Genomic DNA, 11,997 nt, shown 5'->3' with positions numbered 1-11,997 from the left:
AATGGGAGTGTGTGAGAGATCTAGAGAGTAGGGGATGGGAGAGGAGAGGGAGGGGGGGAATGGGAGTGTGTATTTGTGAAAGAGAGAGTTTAGGGGATGGGAAAGGGGAGAGAGAGTAGGCGGTAGGAGAGGGAGTGGGAGAGGGAGAGAGAGAGGGGGAATGGGAATGTGTGTAAGAGAGATAGAGTAGGGGATGGAAGAGAGTGTGAGAGTGTGAGAGAGAGTGGGGGTGGTAGAGAGAGCTTGTATGGGATGGGAGAGAGAGAGAGAGAGTGAGAGTACGGGATGAGAGAGAGTGAGAGAGAGTAGGGGATGGGAGAGTGAGAGAGTGAGAGTAGGGGATGGGAGAGAGAAAGTAGAGAGGGAGAGAGAGTACTTGAGAAAGATAGTAGGCAGTGTGAGAGGGAGTGGTAGAGGGAGAGAGAGGGGGGATGGGACTGTGTGTTTGTGAAAGAGAGAGAGTAGGGGATGGGGGAGAGAGAGTAGGTGGTGAGAGAGGGAGCGAAAGAGAGAGAGAGAGAGAGAGAGAGAGAGAGAGAGAATGGGAATGTGTGTAAGAGTGAGAGTAGGGGATGGGAGAGAGTGTGAGTGTGAGAGAGAGTAAGCAGTGGTAGAGAGAGCTCGTATGGGGTGGGAGAGAGAGTGAGAGTAGGGGATGGGAGAGAGTGTGAGAAAGAGTAGGGGATGGGAGAGAGAGAGAGTGAGAGTAAGGGATGGGAGAGAGAGAGTAGAGAGGGAGAGAGAGATAGTAGGTGGTGGGAGAGGGAGAGAGATACAGGGGATGGGTGTGTGTGTGTGACAGATCTAGAGAGTAGGGGATGGAGAGAAGAGAGAGGGGGGATAAGTGTGTGTGTGTGTGTGTGTGTGTGTGTGTGAAAGAGAGAGAGTAGGGGATGGGGGATAGAGAGTAGGTGGTGGGAGAGGGAGAGAGTGAGAGTAATGGATAAGAGAGAGTGTGAGAGAGAGTAGGAGATGGAAGAGAGTGTGAGAGAGAGTAGGGAGAGGGAGTGAGAGAGGGGGATGGGAGTGTTTGTTACAGATCTAGAGAGTAGGGCATGGGAGAGAAGAGAAAGAGGGGGGATGGGAGTGTGTGTGTGTTTGTGAAAGAGAGAGTAGGGGATGGGAGAGAGTCTAAGAGTGAGAGAGAGAGAGTAGGGGGTGACATAGAGAGAGTATGGGATGAGAGAGACAGAGTGAAAGGATGAGAGAGAGTGTGAGAGAGAGTAGGGGATGGGAGAGAGTGAGAGAGAGAGTTGGGGATGGGAGAGAGAGAGAGTAAGAGTAGGGGATGAGAGAGAGAGTATAGAGGGAGAGAGAGTAAGAGAGAGTAGGCGGTGGGAGAGGGAGTGGGAGAGGGGGAGAGAGAGGGGGGATGGGAATGTGTGTGAGAGATATAGAGAGTAGGGGATGGGAGAGGAGAGAGAGAGGGGGGATGAGAGTGTGTATTTGTAAAAGAGAGAGTTTAGGGGATGGGAGAGGGGGGGGGGAGAGAGAGAGAGAGTAGCAGATGGGGGAGAGAGACTAGGTGGTGGGAGAGGGAGTGGGAGAGGGAGAGGGGGGGATGAGAGTGTTTGTAAGAGATAGAATAGGGGATGGGAGAGAGTGTGAGAGAGTGAGAGAGAGTAGGGGGTGGCAGAGAGAGAACGAGATGGGAGAGAGAGAGAGTGAGAGTACAGGATAGGAGAGAGAGAGAGAGAGAGAGAGAGAGAGAGAGAGAGAGAGAGAGTAGGTAGTGGGAGAGGGAGTGCAAGAGGGAGAGGGAGGGGGATGGGAGTGTGTGTGAGAGATCTAAAGAGTAGGGGATGGGAGAGGAGAGAGGATGAGAGAGAGTAGGCAGTGGGAGAGGGAGAGCAAGAGAGAGAGTAGGGGATGGGAGAGGGGAGAGAGAGAGAGAGAGAGAGAGAGAGAGAGAGAGTAGGGGATGGGAGAAAGAGTAGTCTGAGAGAGAGAGGGGGGATGGGAGTGTGTGAGACAAAGAGAGTAGGGGATGGGAGAGAGAGAGAGAGAGAGAGAGAGAGAGAGAGAGAGAGAGAGAGAGAGAGAGTAGGGGATGGGAGAAAGAGTAGTCTGAGAGAGAGAGGGGGGATGGGAGTGTGTGAGACAAAGAGAGTAGGGGATGGGAGAGAGAGAGAGAGAGAGAGAGAGAGAGAGAGAGAGAGAGAGAGAGAGAGAGAGAGTAGGAGATGGGAGAGAGAGTAGTCTGAGAGAGAGAAGGGGGATGGGAGTGTGTGAGGAGAGAGAGTAGGGGATGGGAGAGGATAGAGAGTAGGGGATGGGAGAGGATAGAGAGTGAGAGAGTAGGGGATGGGAGAGAGAGAGTGAGAGAGAGTAGGCGATGGGAGAGGGAGTAGGAGAGGGAGAGTGAGTGAGTGAGAGAGAGAGAGAGAGAGAGTAGGGGATGGGAGAGGAGAGAGAGATTGAGAGAGAGTAGGGGATGGGGGATGGTGGGATAGGGAGAGATGTGTTTTGACATAGTGCGTATGCGCTATAGTGCGTATGCACTATGTCAAATCACCCAAAAACTATCACAAAGCAAGTTTGGGTCCCATTTCATCCATTCTCTACTTTTTGTCTATTGTGCATTATGTTGTTCCAACAGAAAACACAAGTTTCAACATAACAAACACTATTTAAAGACTTTTTGAAGCTAGCAAACACCAAATTCAATCATTGGATACACTATTTGAAGGCTTTTTGAATATTCTTTATATAGAAAAGGTTAGTACAATTCTTTTAAAATATTGTTTGTTGATATATAGATACACATTTGATTATAATTTGACATGTTGTCTAATATGTAGTGAATTTTTTGAAATTTGTATGTTTGAATGAAATGTTATTTCGAAATGGTTAGAAATTTGACAAGTTGTTTGATATATATTGTGTATTCATTGAAATAATTGTAATTTTTATATGTATTTGAATGATTTGTAATTTACAAATTGTAAGTAATTCAGATGTTTGAATAATTTGACATGTAGAAATCATCATCATGCCAAGGAAGAAACCAAAAATTCAAACAAATGAAGATAGGGAGAGAGATTTGAAAATTAAAAGAGATAAAATGAAACTACTACGTGAACAAAGAAAATTGCAAAGCAATAATGAAGAATTGACTTTCAAAGAGGATCAAGAACCACCGATACAAAGAAACAAAGAGGAAAAATTAAAAAGACAAAAAGAATGAATGAGATAGTTATGCTCAAGAAGACAATTGAATTATGAAGCTACACCATCTTCCAATGTTGGAGTCATATCATCCTCTCATGTTGAAGAGACACTAATTTGTAGATCCGACGATGTACACACTTCATCATGTCATGTTGAAGGCACAACATCAACATATCAAGTAGGTGATATTCCATCTTTTGTATCTTATTGCTGAGACACATCATCTTTGGTTCAATGTACACAATACACTCAACCTTATGTTGATGTTCAGAATGTTGAGAGAATGGAAGAGATTATAACACCTTCTAGAATTCGTTTTAGAAGACCAAAATATTTGATTGATATTGATACTGACATTTTGAAATCAATGCCTAACAAGATTAGCAAGCGTACTTGTCAAAGAAAAGTTAATCGTATGTGGAGATTTTTTTTGAAAAATTAAATATTATAGGTCAATGCCAATTATTTGTTGAAATGATGAGGAATTTGAAATTTAGGCCTATCATGAAGATTCTTGGGCTAAGAATGATGGACGATTCAAACGAAAAAAATATTGTAAAGAATCTAATGAGTGCTTATGAAAAAGTGGGTTCTAAATGACGTACCAAAGATAGTAATATCATAAGACGAGTACTCATGTGGAGGGAGATGGTGGTGGTGATGATGGGGTCTTCCTCACACGCTTGCTTGCCCTCTTGTTGGGGCTCTTCTCTAACTCGAGTTGATACAAAAAAAGTAGATATGAATCAATAATTATTATACATTGAAATCAAATATATGTACACACAAAATTAATTATTTTCTTACCGCCATCATATAGTTGCTCTGCAAGTCCACCTCGAAGGCTCATGGATGATTAGGTGTGACAAGACCCTACAACAATTGAATCAATATAATCACTTATAAATAGCATTATAAATTTTGATACTAACTATTATAAACAACAAATAAAACCAAGAAAATCCTGTCATACCTCAGTCAATGGCTATGAACTAGCCATAGTTGTAGCCACTCCATGATCAACAGACTGCCAGAGATGAGGAGTCTCTGATGTCAAGAGTTGCATGCCATACAATACATGTTAAATATAACATGGAACATGAAACAAGTATAATCAAATGAATTAAATTAACATGAAACAAAAGTACCTCTATGAAGCTCATGTCGCATCTAGGCTCGGAGTCTGTAGTGAATGTTGATGGTCCTGTAGAGAACTGATGCACATGCATAAATTTTTTTGTCAATCCTTCATATGATTGCTTAATAAATATATGTATTCATTTAAATGATTAAATCGATACATACCTCTGGACTCTTTAAGGGGATGAAAAATGGGGCTAGGGATCGCTACTAGGGCCACCAACACTCTAACCTTGAATTTTGAACAATGTCAATACATGCTAATTAATTAGTCATTCACTATACATATGAAATGTGATCAAATTAGTTTATTATAATTGTAATTTACCTATGTGTCAATTCCAAATGTCTCATTCAGGAACTGATTAGTCACTAGCCCATCATCCGCACCATCTTTAGCATGACTACCAAACGTGCATAGGGATCTGCATGATGTGCACTTGTGATCGCAATGTGCAAAAGGCTCCTCCTCAACTCATGGACTCGTGCAATGAATTAGGGTTTGCGTCAAAGCTCTAATAGTCCCTAGAGCGTTGGCCTCTACATGTTCCTTCACAACTAAAGGAATAGTCACATGCTCACCCTGTGGCTTGACCACAAGTGCCCTAACTACATTAGGGTCACGACGTGCCCCTGGACTCTCAAATGATGACCCCCCACCTCTACCCTGAGAGTCTAATATATCAAAATAATTGGGGATCTCCCCAAGGGAAAACTCACAATATAATTTTCTTAAGAAATACATGGGGACCTAGTGATTATTACAAGGAGGGGCATCAAAAACTATCCACCATCTATTCCAAAAATGATTTCTAATAGCATCATGTATGCACCAATGGATGGGGAATTGTTTAGTACCCTCTCTAACAGTATCTTGTTCACCAGGTTTTCTAAATAATGCACATATTTTACCTTTTGGTATATATTTTTTTTAACATCTTGATATGATAATTTATTTGCATAATATATTTTTTGTTTATCCCTCTTAACCCGCCAAACATCTAACTGACCACTAACAGAAGCTATGTGGGTCTTAATGGATTGGAGGGATGATGCCAATTGAGCTCTCATTGGATTGGTTTGTCCACATTCTTTCAAATGACCAATGGGTCCTTCTAATTTAGTTTTTCCTCTTTCTATTTCATTTATTATATTTTCTTGTGTGCCAGGAGGAGCTCTTGCAATTGGTTTAGGTTGTGAAATTTGTTGTTCTTCTTGTGGAGGGTTTTGATTTTGATCTTCTTGAGGGTTTTTGTTTTGATCTTGTTGAGAGTTTTGGTTTTGACTTTCTTAGGGATTTTTTAGTTCATTATTGACATTTCCTAATAAGAAATCAATTGAAATCTAAAAAAAAAATTAAAAAATTAAAAAAAAATTGGAAAAAACCTACAAAACAATTTTTAAAAAAAATCAAAAAATGTAAAAAGAAAGTTAGATAACATACAGCGTGCTCATGATCTTGAACTTTGATGGCGAGGAGGCATATTGGCAAGGTCGGTGGTGAAAATGTCGTATTCTCTCAATCCGCGTACGCACTATGAGGAGGGCAGACTAGAAAATAGGAAAGAAATGAATGGGCTTGGGGTATGCATCCCATTTATAATATTTTGGCTTTTTACAAAGTGCGTACATGTTATAGTGCGTACACACTATAGAGCGTATGCACTATGGCTCGGGTTACCCAAGCCATAGCGCATGCACGCTATAGTGCGTACGTGCTATTGAAAATTGAAAAAAAAAAAGTGTCACCTTTTTGGCACCACAACTTGATGCACTTACCCATAGTTGAATGTGCCATGGAAGATCCAAGATCATAGATTTCCATCATAAATTTTCCAATAGCCATGGAATCTGGCAAGAGCGTGCACTACCCTTAGAGAGAATGAATCACAACTTGAGCAACAAGGATCCAAATGTGTTGCGATTCATTCAATTGTGTCCATTGTGAGCCCTTGTGCCCTATGAATAGTTCTAGCACAAGCCAACTAAAAGGGGAATTGTGAGCAGGTAATAACCTTAGTAGTAGTTCTCACCCGTCTGGTGATTCCTGTCATTAGTGTCCATGTTTGAGGTATATATTCTATGTAAGGGCATCACATTTGTTGATGGTGTAGCTTTTCAACTTGTGGATCATTGAATTGTATCCAAACAATGTCTTGTTTATCTTTTGTATATGACTGGAAAATTCCATCAGCACCATTTACTAGTCCATCTTCTATATCAAGGTTTCCTACTATGAGTTTTATGAGTATTCCTTGCTTGACAATTATCTTCATTGGTAGTGTTGTCCTTTCAATTTAGTAGGTTCTCTTTTCGATGGTTACGTCTTTGTGATCTATGGCCTCAAGTATATGCATGGTAGTGGGCACGTAGTCTAGCATTCTTCTGTTGGATCTGTTAGAATTCTTTTAGAATAACTGAGAGGGGGGGGGGGGCGAATTAGTTATTCAAGGTCCAATAATGTCCAATACAAATTTTTAATAAAACAGGGGTGAATTAGAAGTACTAGCTTTTTACTTTCTTATCATGCTTGCAATTAAACATTAAACAATCATGAAAAGTAAACATGCATCACCACATAACACTTGAGATTTTGGTGACCCAAAAACCCTCCAGGAATAAGAAGGTAAAACTAGGGTGGGGATGATACCCCAAAAATTATTGTGCAATAGATTTCAATCACTTCTGATGGTTTGCCTTGTTAAAGGCTTTACACACTGTTAGATGTGACCCTGTTAAAGGATTTCTACACCTTGTTAGGAGTGTGCCCTGTTAGAGGACTTAAGAACATTAAACTTAGAATGCCACCTTGTTAAAGGATTTACATAGAGCTGTTAAGCTCACCCAAGTCCATGGGATTTACAGTCACCTTCTCAAAAGAATCTTTTATCCCTCTCTAAGGATCTCCTATCCTTCTCCTGAGGATCTCTTATCCTTCTCCTGGGGATCTTCTATCCTTTTCTTGAGGCTTATCCACCTAGCTGTAAAGCTAACCTAGCAATGTAGTATTTCAATGTTTAATACAATGGTAAGAAAGTATTAGAAAGGTTTTGACCTGATAAAGATTGTAACTCTAACCTTGCAGATTTTAGATCACTCTTTAGTTTTTTTCTTTGCTTGGCTTTTCTTCCTTGCAGTGCTAACAGCTTGTTCACCCTTCAAGATCTGTCTCCTTGAGTTCTTCCACTCGTTATGCCAATCCACTCTATGGTCACTTGATCAAATCAGAGTCTTGATGCTCTATGCTTACTTCTCACCGTGTCCTCTTCTTGACACTTCACACTAGCCTTCTCTTGGCTTCTTCGCACAACCACACTTATGACCAACTCCCTCACTCTCTCTTGATCTCTGACCTGTAACTCCTTATAAAGAAGTTCTATTCTTCATTTCCCGCTCAAATCTTCTTGCTCATCAATTTGATTTGATCTGAGAGAATGATATTGTTTTTCACTCCAAATTGTTTCTTCCAGAAACTTCATGATAAGTCCATCAGTATTTGCTCAAAACTAGTTTGCATGGTTTACATGAAATTCTGTGACATCTACTCATCATCCTTATTATCCAACTAATTCACAAAATTCAATGTAACAAACTTATCGTTACTGATGTGGCGAATCTTTTTGTCTTATCAATAATGCAACAACTCGGCATCATTGGTTTACTGATGCTCGACACCTTCTGTGTTACTTGGCTTCTACTACATATACTGATGCTCGGCACCTTCTGTGTTACTTGGCTTCTACTAAATTTACTGATGCTTGACACCTTCTGTGTTACTTGGCACCCGAAGGATTGCACAACACCTTCTGAAGTTGAACTTGCTCGACTTTAACTAGCTTGCTCGGCTTTAACTAGCTTGCTCAGCACTCACAAATGAACTTAGTCAGGTTCTACAAATGACTTAGTTAAACCTTACATCTTTGATGTGTCTTAGTGTGTCCATTCCATGTGTCTTAGAGTATGTCATCAATACACTATTTCATCAATGGCTTAGCTGATCCTTATACTTCATTACAACATCATAACTTCAACCTTTCTTTAGGTGCTCTAGTTACATCTTATTGATTGCCTCCTCCTTTTCAATCAACCAACTAATAGTATTTGGATCACTTAAGCAATTGTCATTCTTGCAAGTAGCAAGTTTGACATCAATGACAAAACAATGATTGAAAGCATTCTTTACCAGTTCCATCATTCTTCATTCATGATCTTTTCAATCATTTCCAATAGTGTCCATCTACATCTATGTTTTGTTGGAACAAATGGGGTAGGCTTGGGTCATTTGGTATAAGTCTATAACATTTTTCATTTATGAAGTAGATATCCTCATTAGTTTGTTGACAAGTTTTGATGTGATTCAAAGTGGAAATGAATTGTTCATTGCTTTGTCTAATGAGTTTGTGTAGTTCATATTATTTCATATTTTCATTCCAAAATGTGTATTGGATAGTTTCATTGTTTAGTTTCAGCTTTTCGAATATCCATGCATCGCATATAGGTTGTGCTTGGTATAAGTCACCACAAAATATTATGTCTACATTTATGAATGCCTATGTCGGTGTGTGTTTTATTTGTCGTAATCTCCTGTCTATGTTATATAACATTATAGACCCAATGAGATATGCCTCATCAATTAGAAGAACTTGTAATTGCTCAAGTTTTTTGGTCAATGTATCTAGTGTGTCAGAATCCAATGGTGTTAGATTTGAAGAGTTTAGTGGTAGGTGAAATATTGAATGAGTAGTGGTTTCGCCTACATTGTACGCAACATTTCCTATTGAAGTAGTGATGATTCCTTTTGGCTTTAGAGGATTGATGTGTAGTTGTTTGTCATATAGTCTAATCAAAGCTTCATAAAGCACTTTTTTTGTGTATGTTTTACTAGTTCCAGCTCTGCCAATGAGGAATAAGTAAATTGGTTTTTGTAGTGCAAGTCTCTTTGACATCATGATGTCCTTTAATATTTCTTGTTGTCCTTTGTTTAATTTTCTTAGCATATTAAGGCATTCTTCAATGCTTTTAAGGAAAAGCTGTGCAATTTCTAAAGATACTGCTTTGGAATTGATTCGGTCTAGTTTTGTTTATTTTCTGTGCATTAGATCGGGGAAAATGTCATAATGTTCTTCTATAGTTGAGTTGTTGATGGAGTCTAGTTGACGATCAAAGATGGTTGTGCTAATGTCATCCATTTCAACTTGTGTTGCTACTTCGTCAATGTCACCCCAAGTGTAGTTGGTCTGACTATTGAACTTTTTCTCAGTGTTCATTAATTCTATTTTGTTTAAGTTGAATGCTTCACTCCATGTCTTCTGACCACAAAGTAGTGTTTGCTCATTGCATCTAAATGGTATGTACAACATCAATTTCTCTCTACAGTAATTCTCATAGTCAATGTATGGATTGTATCTCATATATTGTATGATTTGTGCCTTATGCCTTCTTTGCATGTTTTTTGTGCTATTGTAGTAGAATGCAACATACTCTACAAGTGACACATTCTCTAATGTGTTTAGTTTTGCTATGTAATTTTCTATTGTAGATTCATACATTATGTCTTCTGAATTGTCTTCTTCTTTGGCTAATAGTCTAGGACTTTTGAGCATGACCACTCTACTTTCAGATGGTGCATTATTGACGAATGTTGTTTTTCTTGACGACTTTCTTAGTGGCAATGATAGAGCAATGTACATAGCTTGTCGACTAGACATTTTTTGATAGTTGACCAATGCATTTCCATGTCGGCATATGTACTGTGTCTTGTCATCATAAGTTGTAGTACATTGTCTTCACAATTGGCAAAAGGCTAATGATGTTGTTGTGTCTTGCTTAGTCATGTATGAGCAACAATATGATGTGGCATCGTATGCATCTAATATGAATTGTGTATTTGTATTCCCATACCATAAGGCTGGGACTTTTGTTGCGAACACATTTGTCTAAATGTCCATTGGATTTCTTTTCAATAGTAGAACTATTTTCCTCAATGTTAGTTGTATCAATGTCATGTAGTAAGTTTCAGTTATGTTGAGATCTTCAAGGAATTTGTTAGATGTAGTGTTCTTTGTGTACTATTTATTTTCTAATTACCGCAATATTTGTTTTGCCTTGTCTTTCATTGCATTGTCTATTGTTGTCAATGGCTCCAAGACTATTGTTTTCCTCATTGGTGGCAAAGGGAAGTTGAAGTGATAGTTAGATGTTCTATATTTCTTGCAAATTTTAATATTATGATGTGTTTGCATGTTTATGAGGTTTTCATCTAGCAATGTTGAATCAGGTGAGATGTATTTGTCTATAAAATTAACTATCTGCTCATGTCTGCACTTTCTAAATATTGGTGCATCTTTAATCCATAACATAAAGTGGACATGTTCATTTCCTCTATTTTGGAATTCTATGACAAAGAAGTAGTCCAAGACCTTGAAAAATAACTCTACATTTGTCATCATCATTTTGCGAAATGTGTTAAGTATATGGTTAAAGTGATAGGTACAAAGTAACAGGCTTTGCCATAGTTGAAAGTCTAAATTCCTATCCTGTATAGTTTCATTATGCTTTCCTTATTTTTTTGTAGACATCTGTTGTAGAGTTGTATGCAATGGTTTCCAGAAATGCTCTGCACTTGTTAATGTAACAAAGAATCTTGGTGGCTCTAATTGTCTAATCATTGCAAATATATTTTTCCTCATGTTTTCTAGGTAGTCTGGAGATGTGCAGGCACTTTTAAGTGATCTACAACCTATCGATGATCTTAATATTTTTTCAAGATTTGCAGGAGTTCGCACATCTTTTGCTAGCAAATTTTTCCCTTTTAGTTCTACTTTTCTTATGTAGACCCATGCAAATGATGATATTTGTTCTATAATTATCTTGACAACTTTGAAAAAAAAATCTATTATATGTGTTGCAAAGTGATAATCCTGATGCATAAGCTCCCATTTAGATATTTTTTGGTATGAAAACCTAGTTGTAATGTCTGATGCACATGCATATCCATAGAATAGCGTGGGGAAGTTCATTTCCTCATAATTTCTATCTTGGAAAATGCCAAGAGGTTTTATTCCTTTTGAAGGTGCAATTTGAATTATTGTTGTGTCAAGATCTTTGATTGATTGTGTGTCATTGAACTAATGATCAACAATTATGAAGTCTGCTCAACATCAAGTTCATAGTTATCATCATCAGTTTCAGGTTGCAAATCAATATTTATGCAACTTTGTCATTGCCTTGTTTGTGTCATTGTTTCCCAATTTTCTACTATATGTACATTCTGTTTAATATACAATGGTGTTGTTGCTAGTTTCCTTAATGCATTCATTACATATGTTGGTCTTATGTTTCCTTGAGCATATGCGTTTTCATATTCTAGTTTCCATTTTAGCATAACTACAATTGTTTTGTTCTCATCTATTCCTCTTGGCAATGCTTGTTGCACTTTATCAATGTCAATGAGAACATTGATTATTGTGCCTATCAAGCCATATTGTGATCTCTTGTATCCTAGTTGCCATATTTGTGCAAGAGCAATTCATAAAGACACTAATCTTTCCTCTAACGAAATCAACTTTTGCACAACACTTATGTGTGGGTTTCGTCATATATTCCAAGGTGTTGCAGAGCATGGAAATTTCTAACATATAGTAGCTTTGAAACATTGTTTGCAAACAAATTGCCCTCTAACAATTT

Source organism: Cupressus sempervirens, chromosome 5 (assembly GCF_028749045.1).
Source record: "Cupressus sempervirens isolate cs-2001-9-10 chromosome 5, ASM2874904v1, whole genome shotgun sequence".
NCBI lineage: Eukaryota > Viridiplantae > Streptophyta > Pinopsida > Cupressales > Cupressaceae > Cupressus > Cupressus sempervirens.
This window is presented reverse-complemented; position numbering follows the sequence as displayed.